Source organism: Uranotaenia lowii, chromosome 1, assembly GCF_029784155.1.
Source record: "Uranotaenia lowii strain MFRU-FL chromosome 1, ASM2978415v1, whole genome shotgun sequence".
In the NCBI taxonomy this organism is placed as follows: Eukaryota; Metazoa; Arthropoda; class Insecta; order Diptera; family Culicidae; genus Uranotaenia; species Uranotaenia lowii.
In genome coordinates, this window is record NC_073691.1 from 54,978,737 (window position 1) to 55,003,785 (window position 25,049).

The 25,049-nt window shown below is 37.8% G+C and overlaps 1 protein-coding gene and 1 long non-coding RNA gene across 2 annotated transcripts in view; both read right to left on the reverse strand.

The window, feature by feature from the left end:
• The window catches only part of LOC129752115 (monocarboxylate transporter 12-like), a 308,960-nt gene that overhangs the window by 217,179 nt on the left and 66,732 nt on the right, over nt 1-25,049 (reverse strand). The gene's annotated exons all lie outside the window — the stretch shown is intronic.
• On the reverse strand, nt 3,162-4,548 carry LOC129752146 (uncharacterized). Its single transcript, XR_008738853.1, has 3 exons — nt 4,264-4,548; nt 3,917-4,201; nt 3,162-3,858 (listed from the first exon to the last, which is right to left on the reverse strand). It is a non-coding gene; the product is annotated as an uncharacterized LOC129752146 (long non-coding RNA).

Sequence of the window (25,049 nt, forward strand, 5' to 3'; positions counted from 1 at the left end):
CTTACAAGCGGATGTGTCGTACTTTCGTACGTCAAAACTCGTGAAAACATGCGTGTACTTTTTGGTTGTTGTTTTATTTTCAACGTCGTTGATGTCCAGAAAACAACAAGGCGGAGATGTTCTGTCAGGTCAGCAAATTGATTGTTGAATTGGCAATGCCATGCCCGGGCGAGACATTTGGGGCAACCGCTAAAAAAAAAGTAACCGACATCAGATCAAAATTTTACAAACATATCATCATCCTGTACGCGATCGATGCATAAAATTGCACATTTTACGATCGACTAAATACCGCCTCTCGGTGTAGTGTTTAATCAATTGATGGTCTATCTTTTAATTTTACGAGATGCTCTGAAAGATAAACAATCTCTTGAAAACGACCAATTTTTCGTGTCTGCTGCTCTGGTTCACTTCTGTCTGATGACTACTAGGTATTTCGCTTCTTCAAGCGTATGTACAAGGGAATCCGAATATGGGTGAACTGTGAGGCGTTACTTAAATCTACTCGTCTCAATGGGCGGACACGTTTAAGTACCCTTTGGCCACCCTTCAGCTGATTGGAAACGTGGCCGCAAATTAACTGCCGATCTGTTTTGGTATTTTTTTCTGTTTTCGATGATACCAACTTGTTAAACGGTGTGACCTTAGAGCCACGTTGATCCAGCTGCAACTGCCTTTGGGAAAATAATGCACTAAAGTGCGGCGAGAAAGACCCGAGGTAAGGTTGTTCAAAGCCAATTTATGTCAAAAATGTCTGAGGGACTGTCAGATTTTGAACTTTAAAAAGTGAGCTTCTGGAAAGATATTTATGGTAATCATGATCTTTGGGAATCAGGAGAGGATTTTTATTACAGCCGCAACCTAATAAAATTGGATTTTTTTTTTCAAATTAAGACTACGATCAATGCTGTCAATGCCCACTTTTATTGAACTTTCAACCGAAATGACACCTGATCCGCAATTATCCTGATCCCACTTTCTCATGATCGGAAAGGACCAAAGAAATTTTTTCAATCGTCCAAAATGCTTGCGGCGACGGCTTCTCTCACATCTCATCGGTGCGTGGTTGATTAATTTCCGGTTTTCAAAAATGTTAAGTAAGTCAAACAAGCCGGCGGAAAGTGAGTTGAAAGCCTGACACGAACGATTACTTGTATTGCATCGGTGGCCCCAAATCGATTCGAATGTAATGTCGAAAATGTTGAATCCCTGAAAACGCGCAAAAGTTGATGATGGCAGTCGTTAATTGATATATTGCGTTCAGAAGATTTCTCTCGCAATCGTTTGCAGCTTGTTAAGGCTCATTTACGCAGCTCCTTCGGGGGTGCTAGTTTTATTACTCATCAAGTGTTTCTGTACTTCGAAAATTCAAATATATTATTTGATTTCATCTAAGTATTTAAAAAACAACTGTTGAAGTATGAGTAATCAACGCAGGTTTGTGTTGGAATTGAGTTAAACTTCATTTATTTCCTTTGTCAAGTCCTATTTTGTAGCGATTATTATCCTGTCGCTTAAAACTAACTGATTCAATTCTTATATCCTATCGGATTCTGAGATATCCTCTCAGAATGAACTGCCAACACTGCTGGGTTACTCTGAACCAGGGTGAGTACGTAGGGTGTGTTAATTTACAAAAACACGGAATCGGCCATCTTGTGACAGGGCAGGGTGGGTACAGTACCCACCCTGTGACAGGGCATCGTGATGTTTACAAAAAGGAAGAGGCATCAAAGTATATACCCAAGGTGGGTATATATTCAGGAGGTGTTCATGAACAGCGTCTCCAATTTTCACATTCACAACAGAAAAATATTTCAAATGAAAGGCCAAAGCATGCTACTGTAAGTTTGCTTACGATGATTTCAGTTGAAATTCCTCGGTGTTTCGAATGATGATGACGTTAATGATTTTCAAAGTACACCTGATGATTTTCAAATGAAAATCGAGATCTTCAATTTCAAACGAAAATGAAAATTTTTATTTTTGTGTAATTTTTTGTTCAATTTAGTTTTTTTTTGTGATTATAAACTATTTTAAAAGGAAACTAAGCCAAGAGCTCTAAATTCATTTAATATTTATATTAATTTTTTAAAGAGGTAAGAGGAATCGATTTAAAAGCAACAAAAAATTCTAATATTAAAAAAAATATTTTTTTGGCAATTTTGATAGCTTGATTCTGTAAAAAACGTCCTATTTATTTTTATTTTAAGACTAATAATCTACTTATTTGAAGATTTTCAGCAAAGGATGAAAATGAAAGCGATGATTTTCAATCGAAAAAAATTTCTTTCATTTGACTATTATGCGGACCGGTCTGAATGTTTTGTTTACTGACTTTCATAGCAACCTGAAACTTATAAGTTTTCATTTGGCGGCAAAAAAAGTTATTCGATTGTGAACTTCCAAAGCAGTCTAGATTCAAATGATTGAATGAAAATTGGAGACCATGTTCATGAATAACGAATTCCCGATTCAGCCATTTTGGCTATGTAGGCTATGCGACTATGCGGAACTCATGAAGTTTGTTTACCAACAAACCACAGAAAAGCTGAGCAAAAAATAAACAAACTCATTGAGAGCCCCGCTCACTCCTCGCCTACTTACTGTGAAAGTCGGAGAACCTAGTGTATCTAAGAACCTTGGTATATACCAGCGAAGGTAGCACGCACAGAAAAAGTTGTTTTCCTCCTGCCGATATTAATCAGTCAACAAACCGAATTTGTCGAATAGTGTCGATAACCATTTTATTGAACCAGATTGTGTCGTCTGCAGAGTTCCATTTGAGTCAAGGTTTGTAGTTTAAGATTACATTAAAAGGAATAGGTTATTAAATATCTTTTTTGTTTCAATTAACGTCCAGAAACAGTTTAACTTTTACAATAAAACGAAACATGTTAAATAATCTATATTTCAGATGCCTTATTATTGTGCCGTGAAAGGGTGTGGGAACAAAGCTTCCAGAAACCCAAACTTGGTTTTCCACAATTTTCTACGGGACACACACCGTCAGAGGCAGTGGATCCAATTTTGTGGACGAGAAGAAGACTGGGTCCCGCAAAAAAGTCAGGGAGTCTGTTCAAAACATTTTAGTGAAAGCAGCAAACAATTTTTCCAGCACTACCAAGGATTGACCAATCTACTGTTACCTCTAATGATGGTCGTGTTCGTATTCATAATAATGACCCGGGAGAAGGTTCGTTGTTTTTTTTTCATAAGAAAAAGAAAACAGTGTTTTAGAGAATTTTAAATGAATTTTTAATGCTAGTTGCACATTGTGAACAAAGGTGTCAGATCTGACCCTCATCTGACCAACTGAAAATACTAGCGAAAAGTATTATTTGGAATTTTAGTGTTGCATGGTGTAATTATTTTGTATAAAACCTAAATTTTATTCATATTCTAGTGTATGTAACAATTTCCTTGTTCTTCCTCAAATGCAGGATCATCCGGAACAGGCTGTAAAGACATGACCCTTGCAGCCTTATTTAATGCAGTGGAATGCGAACCACAGACTGAGCAGGAGCAGCGCATTTCAGAGCTCACAAACGAAACGCGAAGTTTAGATGTCCAGCCGGAGCAAAATGAAAACGCCGAAGAATCCCTTAAGCGGGAACTTGCTTTGTCCAAAATGCAAAATCAAAAACTTCAACAACAAATAGAAAATTTGAAAAAAGCTAACTCAAACGTTGTGTCAGCATCTGGAGATAGAGATGTTTCTCCTAATAATCCTGAACTGATCTGTTTAAAAACTCATGCCCCGAGCAATGAAACCTATTGCTTAGATCACTTTTTCCGATCCTATTTCTGTTTCTTACATGCTCATGACCCGGGATCCTTTGTAATCAAAGGCTAAACCTGCAAAACAAACAAAAAATTAAAGACTATTTAGCCGATATGGGATGGTGGAACTTACCTCGAGTGCTGCGTGTAGATTTCCTGATTCCGTCCCGCATGTGATTTTCGATGCTAGTTGAATTCCGGTCATGAGTCATCGAAATAAACTGGCCGAATCAGTTCCGCGCCTGGTGCGCTTCCGTCGTGGGAGAAAAAAAAAACTGTTTCCTTGTGACTGGTATACTGAACTGGCCGCTGCTGCTGCTAATCAAACTGCGTTCGCTTCTTGTGGTTTTGATGAGAATGGTGGCTGCTGCTGTGGTGGCGGTGTCTTCTTCCGGAATGTTCCGGAATCTACTACGACCTGTACGCGGGGTAGAAAAAAATGAAATCATCACTAAACTCAACAATTATTTTTCATCTTACCTCCATCGTTAGCGATGCTTTCGACCTCGGTACACTAGGTTTTCAATACTTTTATGGCCATTTTACGGTTTTTCTGGCCAAATAACTTAATTTTCGCACGCTTTTCCTGAACTAGAGTTGACTGATGTCAATGGATGGTCCACTATAGATTATAAATGACGTCAAACTTTTAACCACTACCAACGCACACTTGTCTCATCATTACTTTTCGTTGATATTCCTTAACCCGAATCGAATCACAACACCGGGCTGTCAAAATTTAGCGCTCCGTCTCCACCCTTCCACCACTGAGAAACTTTTGGTACCCCTTGCCTACTTTTCCTCAATATGCACCCACCCTACTGTACCCACCCTGCTCTGAACCACTCTGCACGCTCGGCCATATTGAACCATAAATGCTTGAAAAATAACCATAATCGAAGTTTTGTGGATCAAGTCGTTTTATGAGTTTTCAGTGAAAACTCATAAAATGAGATTTCAAGGAGAACTTGGATAATGGTTATTTTTTAAACATGGTCGGAAAAAGTGAAAATGAGCAAAAATTCAGGGGGAAATCATTTGAATGAATGAAGAACAAGTAACCGTGTGTTGTAAAAAGAGTTTTTATTTCAAAATACATGCAAAGGGATGAATCATCCGCACAGGAAGAAAAAGAAAATAAAAATGGCAAAATACATTTATGATGTGAATATTAAATACTAAAAAAATCATGAGCATTATTCTGATTAGCTTCACAAAAATCTCCGCTATTGGATGCTGGCAATGAAGATGCACTAAATGCAACAATTGCAAGGCGAATAAGGACCGATGCCATAATCATTTTCGCAAGCGCGGCTGCCTCCTCCCCGGTGATTGTACAGCACCAAATCCAGTAGCCGTTCCTCCAGTGGTTTCTAATCGCAGCTTTTCAATCGGAACATTCGCTGAACAACGGGAAGTGCTCTTAAATCATTTCTGCAATAAAGATACAGAAAACTGTTAGTATGGTGAAATGAAAAAAAAAAATCAATCCAATGATAGGAATAGTTAAAAAAAAACGTCAATAAAGCTTACCTTTAAAAAGAATCTTGTATTTAGACTAGAGCCACAGCTAGAACACCGACTCTACCTATCAATTACAAGAAAAAAACAAGGTTAGAGTTATTTTGAAGAACCCCTCAATTTCATTCATAACACTATGTTTTTATTCAGGAAATACTTACGCATTCATTGAATTTCCAGATAATCTTATCAAAAGTTGTAAAACCGCTGATTTTGAATAGCTGAATTGTTGAATTCATCGCAAAGCTATAAAAAAACAAACAAGTTCCTTCGCAAAGATGGCTGCCAGTTTTCATACGTTTTACGGTTGAAATTTAACCATTTTTCAACTATTTCAATAGAACTCATAAAATTCCTAAAATTGAACCGTACACTACGGTTGAAAAACAACAATTATGGCAGTTCTAACAGAAATCTCAAAAAATGGTTCAAAAAAAGTCATTAATGGTTGAAAAAAAATGAGCGTGTGTTGTCATCATCATCGATCATCATTGGTTGTCAAAACGCTATTGTTCTCAGTATGCGAATTTACCGAACAAAAGGAAGACGAAACCAAAACAAAACAATGTGGTTTTGGTTCTACTCAGGAGCAGTCGGCAGCGGTCCGGAATCCACAATGATGAGGACAATCTGGTCACGAAACGGACTTCAAAAGATCCTAAATCGTGAGTATCAACAATAACAAATGCTGTAACGAGCGTGATCAAATGGACTGATGGTATAAAATTCCCAATTTCATCGGAAATGTCAAATATGCTTCACATCTGTAGGAGAAGAAATCACAAAACTAACACAAACATAACGATTAACGAAAAAAATGTAAAAGAAAAAGAGCGCACATTTTTGGAGTATCATTCACCAAAACACCAATTTTTCGTCACAAGTTTTCGAAACTAAAGCAGCACTAGACTGCCGTGATATGCAGAAGTGACGTTTGTGCAATTCCCAGATCTAGCCAATAAGGTAGAAATAAATAAAATAATCAAATTTAATAGAATGACTTAATAGAATGACTCCTGGTGTTCAAAGCACTTCAAAGTTTGATAATAAAGGACAAGACAATTAGGGATAAACAAGATAAAACAAGTAAAATTATAACTAAACAAGCTAGATTGAGGCACAATAAAATAAAGAATGTTGAAATAAACTGGAATAAAGTAGAATATTATAGAACAACACAATTGAGTAAACAAGGAAAAGCATCAGAGCAACGAAAATTAAACAGTATAAGATCCACAACAAAACGAAATAAAATAGAATGAAACCAGTTAAAACAAAACAAAAGCACAAACGATCCAGCAAAAACTAAACAAGATTAAACAATACATCTTATTTCATCTTGATTTACTTCATTTCATAATGTGTAACTTAATTTTATAATTTTTTGTCTTGGTTGACTTCTTCATCAACTATTCTCATTGCTTTTCAATTCTACATCCTACAATAAATTGAATTTTCACCTATTCATTCTATTGACTTTCAAGATATCTTTTTAATAGCTTTCAAACGAAACCAATTGCTTGAATAATAAAAAAAATTGTAATCCTTAAGAGTCTAAGAATAAGCTTAATTCGAAGCACATTTTTTACCTTGTTTTATTGACAAAACTCGATTAGTTGAACTCACCTGAAATGAGAAAAAAAATAGAAATTAAAATAATATCCAGGTCGGAAGGTCGCTGATAATAAAATCATGGTACAATATTTATCAGAATGTACAAGTTTAGGGTTGTAATTTTTCATAAAATTTATGATTTCATTCAGGGATTTTAATTTGATTTGATGATTAATTTCTACCCCTTTTTTAATGCTGTTTGCTTATTCCAAACAAAACCAAATGATGACAGTTTCAGTCTCCAAAATTTTGAAGTTAGGACTGTTTAATCTCAGGAATAGATCGATTCGGATGAACGGTTCTAGATACGATCCATCTGGGAAATTTGAGCTTGATGATTGATCTCTGATAAACCGATCTTTTCACTTTTAACAAGAGGGAGGAGGTTTTTTTTTAGAACACGGGTTAGAAACCTTACAATGGTCCAGTGTTACGCGCCAACTAACGTTGCCGATTTGCACGAGAAAGAGCAGTTTTATAGTCAACTGAACAGCGTGGTAGAGAAAATTCCGAAGGGTGACATTCAAATCCATTTGGGCGACTTCAACGCAAAGATATGCTTCGACAATCAGGACCATCATTGGGCGCCATGGTCTAGGACAGATGAGCGAAAACGGAGACCTGTTTGTAGAATTTTGTGGCAACAACAACATGGTGATCGGGGGATCGCTCTTCCCCCATCGACCAGCACATAAGGTCACTTGGGTATCCCGAGATGGCCGAACAGAAAATCAAATTGACCACATCTGCATCAGCCGAAAAGGGAGATGGGGCCTTCTTGATGTCCGCAACAAACGGAGCGCAGACATTGCATCTGACCATCACCTCGTCCTTGGCGAGATACGACTGAGAGTTGCGCGTGTCCAGCGAGGCGATGAGAAAGTCGGGTGTCGATACGACGTCCGCCGGTTGGAGAATCCAGAGGTGAAAAGGGCATACGTTGAACAGCTAGAATCCCGAGCCTCGAAGCTGCCGACAGACGGAACAGTCGAAGAACAGTGGTGTGAAATCAAGAATGCCTTTATCACGACGAGCCATGGTACTCTCGGTAAAGTTTGTAGAAGAAGAAGTGAATGGATGTCGGATGAAACTTGGAGGATGGTCGATCATCGGAGAAAGGCGAAAGTCGGAATTGAGCAGGCATGTACCGGGTCAGCCAAAGCAGCCGCCCGCTTACGATATGCGGAGCTGGAAAAGGAAGTTAAACGAGCTTATAGACGAGACAAGAGAGCCTGGACAAACTCCCTAGCCGAAGAGGGAGAAAGAGCCGCCAATGGAGACATTTGATTGCTTTATGACATTTCTAGCCGCCTAAGTGGTGTAAGGACTGATGCAAGAATGCCGCTGATAGACCGAGCAGATCAGTTATTGACCGATCAAACAGATCAGCTTAAACGATGGTCTGAGCACTTCGAACAACTCTTCCGATTCACGAATAGCGATGACCAACAGAACCCGCAGCTCGAAGCGTCAACAGGTAAGTCGCATAAATGGCTTCAATTCTGAAGCGCCCTCGCTGGCTGAAATAGAAGCGGCAATCAAAGACATGAAATCCAACAAAGCACCTGGGATCGAAAGCATCCCTGCTGAAATGCTGAAAGCCGACCCTGCCTTGTCAGCACAAATGTTGCAACGACTTTTCGCTGACATTTGAAATACTGCAACATTCCCGGCCGACTTGATGCAGGGTATCCTTGTAAAGGTCCCTAAGAAAGCTGGCGAGGCATAACGTTGATCTGTACAATCCTCAAAGTACTCTGACGCAACACTCCGACGACAACAAGCTGGAATCCGATCTGTTCGATCATGGGTGGAGCACATCACAACGCTTCGTTTAATACTGGAATAAATCATCGAATTCCAGGACTACTTTCTGCTGGTGTTCGTTGATTTCGAAAAAGAATTCGACCGACTCAACCACGGAAACATCTGGACTGCTCTTAGACGACGAGCAGTCCCAGAGAAACTATTCCAGCTCATCGAAGCACAATACGAGGGATTTTCGTGCAAGGTCTATAATTAACATTTCCATAGTATAAAATGCATCATACTGAATAAACATTATCTCATGTTATATCCTCAATTTTTCAAGAATTGAAAATCAGTCAGAATCATCACGCTTCGAGGCGTGAAGGGAATTTTGTAATTTTTACCTCTGTTACCCCTTCAACACTGGTGAAGGCAATAATGTTCACCATTTATCTGCGTTTAAATGCGCCTAGCCAAAGGCGACAATTGGATAATGCACTTCCCAGGCAAGGTGCTTCCAGAAGCAGCATACACGTATGTATGTATTATGTTCGCTCCCAATTTTGGAACTTCTCCCGAAGGGTAGTACACAGGAAAATATTACCCACTTAATGCAGCCCCATAATGTGTAATGATTTAATTTAGCTTAATGCATTTTGCGCGTCGGTCGTCCAATCTCATCAAAACAGTCAGCCAGGATTTTATGGAAAAGGTTGCCAAAGTCCAATCGTAGTCGGGTGTTGGGTAATGTGAAGATACTTGCTCAGTGTGATTCTTTTCTTGGTGATAGGGCTCTTACGGGGAGAGGCACGGGATGATTTCTCACCCCATAATCATATAATCAGCGAATGGAAAAGCTACCATCATCTTCTGTAGAGGTACCAACTTGTTGAATTAAGTCCCTGAAAGAGGAAAAACAGGAGAAACAAAATCGACCACAGCTGGTGGTTCAACCGCGTTCGCTACATGATAAGATAATTATAGGAATGCGTGCGAAATTTCAATTAGAGATCTGTCAGATCACCCCGTGTAGTCCATGTCAATGCGATGGCTATTCAGATCACCCCGTTTCGTTGCCTGGTAGTTAAAAAATAAGTGAGTAGGTTGGCAAAATTTCCGAGCCTAACGATAAGGATCTTCACTCCCGGTGTGATTATCGTGGTGTTTTGATTGTTTTTTTTTTGGCTCGTTGCAGTCTTACAAATTGCATATCATTTAAAATGGCATTCACATTCACTACCACATGTTGGTGCATCGCTCTGGGATATCTGTTGGAGTTTCATGCTTCGTCTTCATCATCCAGACGAATGAGAAACCTTCGATTGGTCCCATTTAAAAGTTGTTAGCCGTTAGCTTTTGAGCTTCAATAACGGTAAAGCTTAGTTCTTTTAGAAATGGGACACTTTCTTTTGCTAATAGCTCGTTTACTAGTAATCGGACATTCAAAATTTTTGCAGCATTTTGTTGCCTGTAAAAAGTACTATCCGACCTATTTTTTTCAAAATTTAAAATTTACCTGTTTTTGAGATATTTACGATGCAAGAAAAAAAGAAAAAAATAATTTTGCACAGTTTCATTCAAAATCCATCATTATCAAATAAATAGCCGACAAAACCGTTGATTATTTTAAGAACTACTGTGTGTGAGTGGTGGAAAAGTATGGAAATACTGTCTAAAATGTCCAAAAAGTTCAAATAAACCATTGGAGTGGAGCATATGATCGGCAACTTCGGCTAAGGGTCATCAGGGAAGTCAAGTCTCATACCAGCACTTTTAATTTTCAATAAGCGTAAAACTAAGGGTAGATCGCTGAAATTTCCAAAAAAAATTTCTCCGATAAGCTGAAAGTGTTGCCTCTTAATGAGTCATTCAAACCTTGCCTAAAACATAAAATTTTTGCCAGATCCACAGCTCGTAAGCTGTAAATCTGGTTCCAAGGCTATGGGACAGATGATTACTGATGAACGACAAAACTTATGAAATACCATATTTTGAACAAATTCCAGCGTTTGAATCCTATACCACTTCTACTCGTGGCAAGGTCCCGAGTATATAAAGTATGTATTTATTTATTATTTCGTATAAAATATTATGATTTGCCAAAATTCTGCTCCTGTGGAAAAAAACAACAATGTTCAAAACGAAAACTATGGTTTTCACTCTTTTCAAAAACCTAAAAAGAGTAATCTTTTATGTACCCTTCGCAACCTACGATCTTTACTTACCGATTATACTTAAAATTCAATCTTCTCATGGTTTTACTTCGTTATTGCCAGATTTTGCCAGCAGAAATTCCATTGAAAACGCTCAAAAAGTGGCTCAAAAATGATCAAATTTTTTAATTTCGAAACAGCTGTATCCACTAAAGTGGCCTCAATTTCTTTTAAAAGAGAAGTATTGGTCCGAAAAGTATCAGAAATTGAAGGAGGGGGGTGCAGCCACCTAAAATACAGATTAGTCGAAGTATTAGTTTGAAAAACTGATCATTATCATGACTGATAAAAGTGTGCGCTGGCCGAAGGGAGGTACCAAGAATAAAGTAAAATTTATTCTTACAAAACAACGATAAATAATATTTTTTAAATTTTACATGAATTATCATAAAATTACCTTCATTTCCTTCATAGAAAGTATTTAGATCAAACGAAAGGTTTTTGAGATACACGCACTCGTAACTGTCCCATTTCTAAAAGAACTAAGCTTTATTTACGGTAAAGATCTTAGAAAACTACATTTAACAAACCGTTTTTATTGACAACGGAATTAGACTCATTTTGGGGCTTTTTAATTTGTTTGTTTTATTAGCAATAAAATATTTTTTCAACCTTGAATTAGCTTAACTTAGCTTGTTTGACTACTCACATCTACCTTTAATCATTGAATTCGAAATGCTTCATCGACATTTTTCTTTCGTATTATTTTACCAATGCAAGTTTAAGTTACCTAGGTATGTTTTTACAAAATGTTTTCGTTATTTGAAAAATATCGTTATGAAAATAAATACATTTCGAATTCCACGATTGCAGGGCGTGGCTACACCGTGATTGACTGAGGACATCAGTTTTTTTAAGGGCTCAAATTAATAGAGCCTGGGATTGGCAATACATACACTCTCTTTGAAGAACAAAAACAGCGCCGGCCACGTCCTAGTAGTCAATGGATAGATTGGAAAAGGTAGGAAAGGATAAAAGATCAAACTAGCAAAAAAATTGGTTTGGAGGTTTGGATTAAAGGATATGATCGGGAACACTTTTGACTAATATGATCAAAACTTTTAAGCCTTTTCTTCTACTCTCTTACTATTGCCTTATGATAATTAGTTTCTTTCTCCTTAATATTATTCCCTATCTTAATCTTACAATAAGTAAACTACTAAAACTCAAGTAAAAAAAATGCATTTTTTGTAATTAATTGAAAAAGTTGATTTAATCAACTAAAAACAACAATGTTCTCGTTTGGATAACATGCCGCTTTTAAGCCTATCCCTTTTATGACCAATCACGAATGTTTCTTTATGTAACTGTTATGATTGTTAGATTACAAACGTTTGGAAAACGGTGTTAAATTTATTGATTTCATTATTTTGAATGTTTTTTCTTTAATCGACTTTTAAAATAAAAAAAGATTCTTTTAGCATTACCATGCTTTTCTGACGATAATCCTAGAAAGCTGATCGATGTGAATCGTTCCCCGGTGATTTTTTTGAAAGAACGACGTAATTTTCCTGTTTCCTGGGTTGCCTGATTTTAGTCGAAAAAACTGCATTATTCAGTAATATTTAAAATATCTACCCTGTAATCACTGAGGTGGCATCAAAACAACCGGGAACTGGGAATTTGTTCAGCGCAGTATGAACAGTGCATTTCCTGGCTCTCGACGATGCTACTCCCGGAAGTGGGAAAAGCCAGCTTCTCAGAAATATCAAACCATGAACAAAGTCAGTTGTCTGATGAGGGAGGACGGACAGATTTCTTACTAGAATCACAAACTCACGTTTGTATAAAAATGATCCAGATTGACTTTAAACCATCCACTTCAATTTTCCGTGAAATTCATGCGGAAGTTACGTACTTTAAACGAAGTAGTTACTAAAACACACGTAGAATCGATGAGTTGCAACAAAATCATAGTTTACGTGAACAATCTCGTATATTTAATTTCTAAGTTATTATGCGTGCAGGAGCTTGATGCGTTCCAAGTGAGAAAATTCTCTTTTAAGAGAATGCTGGCTATTAGGTTACCGGATATCAGACTGTTGATTTAAAATAATGCATCAGATGTAAAGTAAGTTCATCTTCAAGAATGGGTATTACGTCTATCCAAGATTTCAAAAGTTCAATTTCATTTTAGCGCGCTCCATTGAAAGATCATCATCATTAGTGAGTCGTGAAATGAAATAATATTATTAGAAGCTTTAAAACATACGCAATTCTGCTGCAATTTTAACCAATCTATGCTGACTTTGAACGCCAATTATGTAACCTTTGACCGTTATAAATTGATTCTTAATGAATAGAATGGTGGAAATACTCAAAAAAGTATTATTCGGGTTTTTGTAACAAGTTTTCCATCAAAATATCAATTAATCACGAAGTCTTGCCTGGTAGATTCGCCTCTATAACACGCTGCCTTGTGCCTTGTGTCTCACACGCTCCTGAATACCCCTGAATGTATGCAGCAACTTTGTACGTTTCTTATTATATCAGCTTAAGGGACAGAAAAGATGTTAAATTAAGTTCTAATAGAACCAAAAATAACTTTAATTGGTTCCACAGCGTACCAAATCAAGCACACACAAATTATGTTTCCTTGGCTTACAAGAAATGGTTTTTGATTCATTCTTTCAGAAGGAAGACGGGGAGGAGGAGGAAGGCTTCCATATATATTTTTTGGCATAATTCGAGATCTGATGAAGCCAATAAAGTAATGTAGTTATTTCAGAATAAGAATCAATCTTCATTGCCATTACTACTCGAACTTCAAGAAGCAGCTTTCATTTAAAGAGGTTGTTCTTGATGTTGAAATTCCAATTGAAAATGATATACTAATAAACAAAAATTCAAATTATATTTCGCACAAAATCCTTCAGCTCTTTAAAGTGTAGCAAAGTAAACCGGGTTTGCTATTTTATAATATTTATCGATTCAATTGGTGGCCTGGTATTGAAAACCTATCCTATTCCATAGAGTTTGATGTTTACACTTGAGGTCGAACTCATGGAAATCGGTTTGGGAACAATTGTTTTATCAATTGAGTTCAATACTTAATGTTTCCATTATTTAAAAAAAAAATATAAATTTTATCGTGATTCATAAGAGACTGAGATTTATTATAAACTTGATTCTATGAATGAGTTGTTTGAAGCAAGGTTGCCGAAATCACAGAAAAATCTGCCACTTCACAGATTTTTATGCCTATTTTTATCACTGGATCTGTGTCATAGTCATTGGTCAGTATAAAATTCAGGTTTCTTACTTTGAATTAGAAAAATATGATTAGATTTTGAATGTTTACTGATTTTTCCCAACAAAAATATAGAAAAGACCATTTTATCTTGAATTTTCAATGAAATTAAAGAAATTAGCTTCATAGAAATCCATCACAGAATTTCTGGATAAAATAACAAAAAATAAGAATTTTTTTTCTCAAAAACACCTTCATTTAAGAGCAATGTACAGGTTTTTTTTTGAAAAATTTGTAATTTAAGGCATTTTCCTTTGTATTACTGACTTTGTCGTTACCTTTAAAAGTTGTTGGGGGCATTTTGACCTTAAACGCGCATATTCAGATAATCGATCAAATAAACCAACAAATTTATTTTTGGAAAAAAATACTAAAATTTGAATTTAGAGAATCGATTCTTTCAAAACAAGATACAGTGAATCAAAGTGAAAATTTCATAACTTTTTTGTAGTAAGAAATAAATTTGTACGGATATTTTGTAAGCAACTTTGGAAGGCCAAGTTTCTGTTATTTACGTAAAAACATTAATTTTTTAAATTTAAAATCTTTAAAGATGAAATTTAATTAAAGTTTTCAAAGCTACACAAGAGAGCTATTAAAGATGTTTCCAGTTTACATTCTTTCTCTAGTAAAACAGCTCTAGAGCTATTAGGATTAACTTTAAAATATTCTTTAAATCATCGTTAGATAGCCAAAATTGAGCCATTTTGTTCCGCTCAAGATCTTTTTTTTCGCAAATGTAAACAAAATCTAGTCATTATTTCAAAACATACAAGAGGCAAATGAAGAATTTATTTTTAAAACTAAGTTTTTGATCGAATCACATCAGCAGCGTTTAAATCGTATTTGAGAATTTAAAAAAAGTTATGTTCATTTTTAAATCAACTCTTAAAATAGTTTTCGGACACAAAAACTAAGACTAAGTCAGCAAATAATGTTAATAAACCCGAGTATTATCCAGGAAGATTTTACAATATATGGGCAGTCTGACCCGATTTGGCTAATGGGGATTTTTCTTTTTTATTATCTGACAATTTACGCTGGGGGTTAGAACTTCCCCCAAATTGAAAATTGAATTAATTTTGATGAGTTAAAACACATGTATTTTTAAGGATTTCTAACGGTTTTATTTTTCGAGTTAGATTTGGTTAGATTTTTTTGTGAACTAAATCAAACCATGTTTCAAAGCTCTAAAACTCTGTTATTTTTCAACGGAAATCATAAAATAGTGCTTTAAAACGCGTTGAAATTTTACCAGCTTTTCAAGTAAAATATTTAAAAAAATTTAAGTAATGACCTTTAACATGAAAAATGCGGCTGAAACTATACAAGGCATGAAAAAATACTGTTTTTACCTGCCATGATAAGTACCTTTGTTCCCATGTTGTTAAAAGCGCGCGATACCTTTCTATGTCAATGCAGTTGTTCGACCATTGTTTGTTTTCAATGCAAAAAATAGATTTATTGTCCTTATTTCTTTCATAACTCTTAAAGGAGACATTAGCCCTCTTTGGTGTCTTCAGATAAAAGTTGCATCATAAATTGGGCTAAACAATGGTATTACTAGCAGTATATTCGGTGATAGTGGTAATTTTAGACACCATTTAATGAATATTTACAGTATTTCATGAAGAACTGAATGCATAAAACGTCCAAATCTGAAGTTATATAAAAATATTTGGTCATTGTGGAAAAAACATATTTGTATTTCAGAATTTGGATTTTTTAAGCTTGGTTTAGAATGTAGTTTAACCCATTCGAGACCGATTGCACACCGTGTGTGCAATGGAATTTTTGTGCCTTTGTCAGAACAATCTTTCATTGTGAGTTTACTATTGCTCGGAAAAATAATATTCTTATACCAATGGAATCCTCAAATGTGAGGCAAAATGTATTGGGAAATGGTTTTGATAAAAATCAAACGACATAAAAGATATCTAACAGTAAAGTACTATGAGTTCGAATGTCGTGAAAAGGCCTCCGTCTCGAATGGGTTAATTTAAAATGTAGTTTCTTTTTTTTTTATTATTATGGCTTATGGCATTCAGTTTAGCCATATTTTATTTTATATGCAACTTAATTTTCCTACTTTGATGTGAAAAAGAGTAGGCTGCGGTCGAATCGGATAGACGTGTTTTTTTCTGGCAGCTAATTTTCAGAGCTCCAGAATATTGAAAAAGAACGAAAAATGTCGGTTTTAGTGAGACTGTTTCATGTTTTGAAACGACTGAACAGTGCAATTTAAATTTTTGATACCTTGAGGGCTGTAATAGAAACGAGTGAAGTAATTTTTTTCAACTGTATAACGTTTTTTGGTGGAAAAAATCTTACAAAGTTAGTGTGCAGAGGAAGAAGGCTCTTCCACTGGCTGCTGGAAGGATTGCAGCGAAATTAGAGTTCCTGACTTTCATATTAACTTGACTGGAAGAGAACGGTATCAAACCGTTTGAAGAGTACCATGTGATGGGAGTGTTTGCGAGCTGATGCGGATTTTGCTGCTACTTAATTGGTGAGCTCGTTCCTTGAAATATCTTTATTACCATTTGCAATTCCGGTTTTAAATGAATCTGTGTAAGGCGCATGTTAGTGGAATATTTCATATTTCATATTTGGTTGAAAGTGATGAAAGAATCGATTAAAATTCAAAATTTGAAGCAAAAGCAAATTACTAGCGATCCCCGGGTTTTTGGAAAGTTTTTTTTTTCCATATTGCCATACTGCAGGCTTGCTGCGACCATATAAGCACTGACCATACTGACTGGACACTCGATTTCGTTTTCTGGATAATTTTTCCAGAAAAAAAAACAAAAAAAATCATTTTTCCAACAGTACGCAATGTCGATTCCAGAGTGCGCATCGATCGATTTGAAGAATTGCTATCCCAGTTAGGAAATGCCACCCAACTTTAAAAATAAAACACGCAATTTCTACGATAAAATCGGGCTAAACAGGACAATTTTTCCTACACCGCATTTTTTGTCAAATTTTTCAGGTTCGCCACCTGCCGTCGGTATTGCGAACCTGCAAAAGCTGACAACAAAAAATTAGACAGAAAATGGTTGAATTTTTGTTCTAAGAGTCAAGTCAGTGTGATCAGTGATATAAGTTTGCTACTTTTTAAATCTTATGCAACAGGTATAGATGTTTGAGCCTGTTAGTTAGTTAGTTAGTCAGAATGCGTCATTTTTCTACTCCGTAATTTGATTTTAAAAGACAAAATAATTTTGTTAATTTGCATTGGTTTCTTGATTTCTTTTGAAAACAGGCAAAATAACAATCATGCATTGGAATTGCAGGTGGTAACAAGGTAAAATATGATACATTGTTGTATTTATTGATTGATTATATAATAAAATAGCTTAACTCTATTCTTGGGGATTATAGGGGGGCAGGACAGGGCATCAAACAAGCGGAAAACTGATATACAATGGATTGTGGGTTCTGTGCAACTTTGCTTCTCACAGAGATCACCCACTGCGCTGGACTCGTGCACTGGAGGTACGCCACAACTAACCTAGCAGACTGTTGCGTCGTGACTGGGCTAGATGCTACGAATGCTCTGAGAGAATGTGTCGTTTACCCATACATCCGACAGTGTCCCACACATCTTCCTTTCTCTCCGAAGAAACAAAAATTTTCAATGATAGTTGTTAAAAAAAAAAAAATTTCATAATATACAATTTACGAACTAGCTATCAAGCTTGTGCTCTTCGCTACTACTGACCTTTTTGCATTTCCAACCAAATGAAGAGGGCGCAGCGATCGAAGAAATTCGCATTTCTGCCAGTCGAAATCAGCTGGCGCTGCTAATCAAAATATCTCTCTCGTTATACTCTTTTTTCCCAGCTGGTCAGCTGATAAAGTAAACCAACACATGTTCCAATCAAAACATGTACTCACACACATTCCAATACTCGCACACAATGGAACACGAGCGTAAACCATATTCGTATTCATATAACTTTGCAAGAGAGTGGGAGCGCACATAACCTGCAACCACGCTCTTCCCCATTTCCGGTTGCTTTCACAACACCACGATGGCTCTCTCTTTCGGCTTGGCTCGGAAAATCTATTAAGAAGTGCCCTGCTTAAACCTTTTTTCATGTTTTGCTTCACGGCCTAATATTGATTATATATATATTTTTTTTTAGATGTATCTTTCATTTGGAAATGTATACCTTTCAAGTTAAATTTATTCTTGTGGCAACCACGGCCCTCTAGACTCAACGAACGAAAGCCTTCACCTCACCCGCTCTCCACATTTCAAGCGGAAGAAATCTCACCCACACCAATACGTGAACCCTTCATCAATAAGGATCCAGGGTTGCCAGATTTTTTACAGATTTTTTATCGAAACTTCTATAGCAATCGACATGGAAAACAACTCTACTACGTGCTCATATATTCTTAATAAACCTTTGAAGGAAATTTCGTAAAGAATACTAATCCCCCTCAGTGGGTCTCACGAATCGAGAAAGGTAACACTGGGCTCCGAATGATTAATCAGATCCTAGTTTACCGAATGAAATTTATCAATCCAACATAAAAAGCGAGCTCAAGTTCAAACAGAAATTCTTCAATCAAATGTACTATTTAAATGAAACATCTTTTCGCACAACGCAGTTAATTGAACTTCGCACTCTGAAGTTTGTGTGTCCTGTCAGAACGATGAAAAATTCTGTCGGCTTGCTACAGGTTAGCAGCCTTTTAATCAATATTAGTATAGGATCTAGCTAATGTGAGCTGGTCGAGAAATTTGAGGAATATTGTTCATGCGTAAGACGGAAAACCATGTAAATATATAAAAATAGTATCGGATTTCTGCGATTGAAAACTTTCCACGAATTTCAACTTTCGATACAACGGATAATATTATTCCACTCTGTTGTCCTTTTCTGCTCACTGTTATTGAAATACTCTTTATCCATTCTCTATGCTTCCTATTTAAAAGCAACTGCCAAAATGAAATATTTTACTTTGTCGAGGCAATACTTTTAAGTCAGGCTAATTACTTGATTGATTTTTTAATAATTTCTATTAATCGTTTAGGCGCTGTGTCTTCCATGCTTTCTTTGATCCTGCTAATTTAAGTTTCCTGTATTTAAAATTGCATTGTCGTGTTTGTATTCTAAATTTTTTTTTTGTAACAGCTGAATTCTCGAGTTTCTGTTTTTTTTATCCATGCAGTTCAACTGCATTCGTTAAGTGTACTTCTCAGCAAGCATTTCAGATGCTTTTGACGTACTATTATTTTAACCTTGAGGTTCTCCCAATACGCAATTAGTCTTAAGCCATCATGTTTTTTTTGTAACAGATCTTTTGTTTTTGTATGGTCTTCCGATACGCATTCGTTAGGCTACTTTTTCAACTTGCCATTTTTTTCCTAATCGCTGTCTTTTTAAAAGACTTTTTTTTTTGCACTTCTCCCAATACGCATTCATAAGGCTGTCCTCTAAAAACGCTCTTTTTCTTAAAAACCTGTTTCAACGCGCAGTTTTTTCCATGTACTTCTCTTTCACTCTTTTCTCTTTTGAACAACTGTCCTTTCAATACGCTAATTTTTCTATGCAAGTCAACAATACGCACTCATAAAGTCATCCTCTCAACTTGCTTGTTTGTATAAGAGCGGTGTTTTCCACATGCGGTCCTCTAAACACGTATTTATTAGTCTGTCTTCTCAATTCGACTTTTGCTTTAACAGCTTTTTCCCAACAAGTTGTGTTTCTTTCCTTAAGCGGTCCTCAAAACACGCATTCATGAGACTGTCCTCTGAACTTGCCTTTCCGTTAGACAGCTGTCCACTCTATACGCTGTTTTTGCAATGCAATCATTCCAACATGCGTTCTTAAGGCTGTCCTCTCAACTCGCCTTTTCCTCTAACAGCTGCCCTCTCGACACGCTGTGATTTTTTTTATATGCGGTCCTCCCAACACGCATTCATAAGGCTGTCCACTCAACTTGCCTTTTCTTTCAACAGCTGTCCTCTCGACACGCTGTGCTTTTTTCCTGTGCGGTCCTCCCAACACGCATTCAAAAGGCTGTCCTCTCAACTCGCCTTTTTTGTTAACAGCTGTCCTCTCGACACGCTGAGCTTTTTTCTATGCGGTCCTCCCAACACGCATTCATAAGGCTGTCCTCTCAACTCGCCTTTTCTTTTATCAGCTGTCCTCTCGACACGCTGTGCTTTTTTTATATGCGGTCCTCCCAACACGCATTCAAAAGGCTGTCCTCTCAACTCGCCTTTTTTGTTAACAGCTGTCCTCTCGACACGCTGAGCTTTTTCTATGCGGTCCTCCCAACACGCATTCATAAGGCTGTCCTCTCAACTCGCCTTTTTTTAGCAACTCCAATGATTTTAACTTTTTCCTTTCTCAGATATGATGAATACTTACAACCCTGAAATTTTGGCAACACTGGTATTTACCGCTTTTCTGCAAATTCAACGCTTTCTGATGGGTGATCTCTGTAGCAGATTCTTTGTCATGAAAACCGAAAAATGAAGGTACAAAACTCACACTACTCACTTTCCATTTACGAAATATGTTTCCAAACATAAAAATCAGTCCTGTAGGTCGCCAAATGTGCAACTTTGCTTCTCACAGAGATCACCCACTGCGCTGGACTCGTGCACTGGAGGTACGCCACAACTAACCTAGCAGACTGTTGCGTCGTGACTGGGCTAGATGCTACGAATGCTCTGAGAGAATGTGTCGTTTACCCATACATCCGACAGTGTCCCACACAGGTTCAAGCCAGCCGGAGTATCTCGGCAAATTAAGAATCATGGGTGGGGTACTAAAGTACCTTATCAGGATTCTTTATTTGTTTCGAACAGTTGGAAGAGAGTAAGATGAGTCAAACCTGTCCCAAACCAGTGGTAACGGACCCCTTGGTAGTGCTGCAATTATTGTTGATGAGTTAAGCATGAACAATATTTGAATGTGCGATTGAGACTTCCCGTACCGCCTCGGGTCGAAAGACCTATCAGCCACTGGTGGGTTTTCATACATACATACATACATACAACTTAATTTTCCTACTTTGATGTTTGTTATAAATGCCTTCCATTCAAATATTGAAGACCGTGATATGGTTTTCAAATTAAACTTGCAGTTACTCAATAAAAAAAAGGACTGCCCGTTAAATCATGAAACACAAATCACGTTTAATTATTCATTTCCCTCGTAATTGACGCAATTTGGGGGCTACTAAATCTCAGATTACCGCGCGCCGTTTGTTTCCCCTAAAAGGAACTGTTGTTGACGATCATGATCTGTTTCAACGATCTCTCAAACGCTGGGCGGCAAAAACAACAAAAAAACGGCTTTGTTTCGTCTTCGGTCTCAAACATTTAAACTAACTCTGGCTTGCGCACGTAATTCCCCAAATCTGCGCTTAACCTAATCGGTACAGGGCTATAAACATCCAAAACAACAACAACGACAACCACTAGAGTGAAAAAAAACTCATCGCATGACCAAATCTGTAACTATCATTCCTTTTGTAGGTATGTATCTATGCTACAAACCACATTAATGGTGGCTCTTTTTCATTGACCAAAACTGAGCGGCTGGCGGCATTTGATGGCGTTGTGTCTCGCTCGTGCTGCTTTGAATCGCTAAACTTGGGCAAACAAAAACTAGACGAACAGAAAAATGCAGATCACTGCCCAGAGATAGATAAACGAAAAACATTCCGACTATCAATGTTTTGGCAGGCTTCTGGGAAAGATAGCGTACGCTGATATTCGGGAAATTTGACACTAAATTTGGAATGAAGGAAGAAATCTCAATCCGTTTTCAGATATTCCCACGGGTTGTTGCAGGGTAGATCTTGCGTTTTCCATGAATAAGTTGGACTAAAATTTTAGAGACACGATAATCTAAATTGGCTTTCAGGAAAAGTTTCAAAGGACTCGCAATTAAAATGAAAAATATTTCTGAGTCATTGATGGAATAGAAATCAGTTTTTTACTTTTCCAAAAAAGAATTTTTTTTTTTGCAAACGAAAAAGTTCAAGTCTTCAGCATTTTCTAATGGACCTGCCTAGAGCTGAAACGAGCATAAATAATCAAACAACAAGCCGCCACATCATCGTCATCATCATTCCAGACTCCAGCACCATATCATGTCGGCTGCCACATTCGGCAAAAAGCATAAACGGCCAACGGAAAACCTTTAGAAAACTACACATAAGCCACTTTATCGTCCATCGCGATAACAAAAACCCAAACATGGGTGTAGCATAAAAGTCAGCTTCCGAATTCCGTTTATAGTGATAGAGTAGTTTTTTTTTGCTTCTGTTTACCTTCCCTCGGAATGATACAATTTTTATCTACCTTCGCTTTTCTTCGTCTGTCATTTGCATTTTGGCAGCTCACTCAGTCTACAGTTATACCTTGCTGATGCTATGCTATCATGTCAGTATCACCGTGGTGAGCCACATAACAATTCTATTATGCTAAACTTATGGTGCGCGCTCGGGCGGCCGAAAGAAAAACTGGCTCCATGATAGTGCGCCATATTTGTCTTCTTTCCTGCTGCTTTATTTATCGTTTATGTTTTTTTTTCTTTCCATCGACTACGCGTTTTTGCTCCTGTTGACGCCACCCATCATGGGGCGCTTTCCGTGTTTTGATTTGTACGCCTTTGTGTAGCAACATGAGAAGCATTTTTTTTTGATACGATGAGGAATTCTTGGGATCGGCTAGCGGAAACCCAAAATTTTCTAATTCAAATAAAGAGATGAACAAATTGATCAAGCTCGAAACCAAGGAGAAACACTTGATAATGATATTGAAGAATCTTGTGAATTTTTTTAAAAAGCATTAACCTGTTCGAGAAAATATTAATTTGCATTTTTCCTTATCAATTGAGGGTAAAAGTTGCATGCTGAAACCCTCTTGAAATGAATGTACAACAACTACTTAACTAAACCAAATGGAAAATCAAACCAAATTACTGGACTTTTCAGGAGGTAAATTGCCGATTGCCTATACCGGTTCATAGTCCGGATCTGGGACATAGAACAGCTACCGGAGGAGTGGAAGGAGGGGGTAATATGCCCCATATACAAGAAAGGCGACAAATTGGACTGTGAGAACTACCGAGCGATCACTGTCCTCAATGCCGCCTACAAAGTGTTGTCCCGAATCCTACTCCGCCGCCTAACGCCACAAGCAAACAGATTCGTGGGAAGTCATCAGGCCGGCTTAATGAAGGGACGGTCTACGACGGACCAGATATTCACATTACTGCAAATCCTCCAAAAATGCCGGGAACACCAAGTCCTTACGCACCATCTATTCATCGACTTCAAAGCCGCATACAACACGATCGACCGTAACGAGCTATGGAAAATCATGGACGAGAACGGCTTTTCCGGGAAGCTGATCAGACTGCTTTGCCATGACATTGATATAGTCGGCATATCATCTGCGGCGGTGGAGGAGATCTACCGCAAACTGAAACGCGAAGCAGGAAGGATTGGGTTGATGATTAATACGTCCAAGACGAAGTACATGCTGGCCTGCGAATCCGAGACCGACCGAACCCGCTTGTCCAGCAATAACAAGGTCACAATCGACGGCGACGAACAGGAGATAGTCGAAGACTTTGTCTATCTTGGCTCACTGGTGACCGCAGACACTGACACCAGCCGTGAGATCCGGCGGCGAATTATCAGCGGAAGTCGTGCCTACTATGGACTCCACAAGCAACTGCGGTCGAGAAGACTTAGCCCTCGCACGAAGTGTAACCTGTATATGACGCTCATTAGACCGGTTGTTCTCTACGGGCACGAGACATGGATATTGCTCGAGGAGGACCTGCGTACACTCGGAGTATTTGAGCGACGAGTGTTAAGAACCATCTTTGGCGGCGTACAGGAGAACGGAGTGTGGAGGCGAAGGATGAACCACGAGCTCGCGCGACTCTACGGCGAACCCAGTATCCAGAAGGTGGTGAAAGCTGGCCGGATACGCTGGGCGGGACATGTTGCGAGAATGCCGGACGACTGTCCTGCAAAACAGGTGTTCGCTACGAATCCGGTAGGAACAAGACGAGCAGGCGCAACGAGCGAGATGGTTAGACCAAGTGGAGCGTGATCTGGCGAACGTGGGATGCCCGAGAAATTGGAGAACGGTTGCCATGGACCGAGTGAATTTTAGGAATTATGTTCGTCAAGTTATGTCGTGAGACGGAATACTATGTAAATAAAATAATGCTATCTGTTCTTCCGTTTCTTATTTTTTAAATATTTTGATCCAAAAGAATTTTTTTTAAAAACATCCATTATTAAACGAACTATTCGCTCAGCCTGGCCGTTGCTTTCGGGATGATAAGGTGGATTCTTCAATACTAAGTAGAACACCTTGTTGTTTAAAAAAGTTAACAAAATTTTCCGAATTAAATGGAGGCCATTCAGGATTGCATTCCTGCTGAAATGCTGAAAGCCGACCCTGTCAGCATAAATGTTGCACCACCTTTTTATTTGGTTGTTGGCAGGGTATAACGTTGGTCTGTACAACTCTCAAAATACTCTGCAAAGTGATCCTGAACAGGACCCAGGAGAAAATGGACGCTACACTCCGACGGCAACAAGCTGAATTCCGATCCGGACGATCAAGTATGGGCCACATCACAACGCTACGTGAAAAACTAGAACTGCTAGAGCTGCGTTGATTTTGAAAAATCACTCGACCGTCTGAACCACGAAAACATCTGGACTGCTCTTAGACAACGAGGAGTCCCAGATAACCTAGTCCATATAATCGAAGCACATTAAGAAGTATTTCGTGCAAAGTCCTGCGAAAATGTCTTATCCGATCCAATCTCATTAACTGCTGGATTGACACAAGGATGTATTTTATCACCGCTGCTTGTTCTTATCGTAATGGCTGAGATCTAGACTGGATCGAT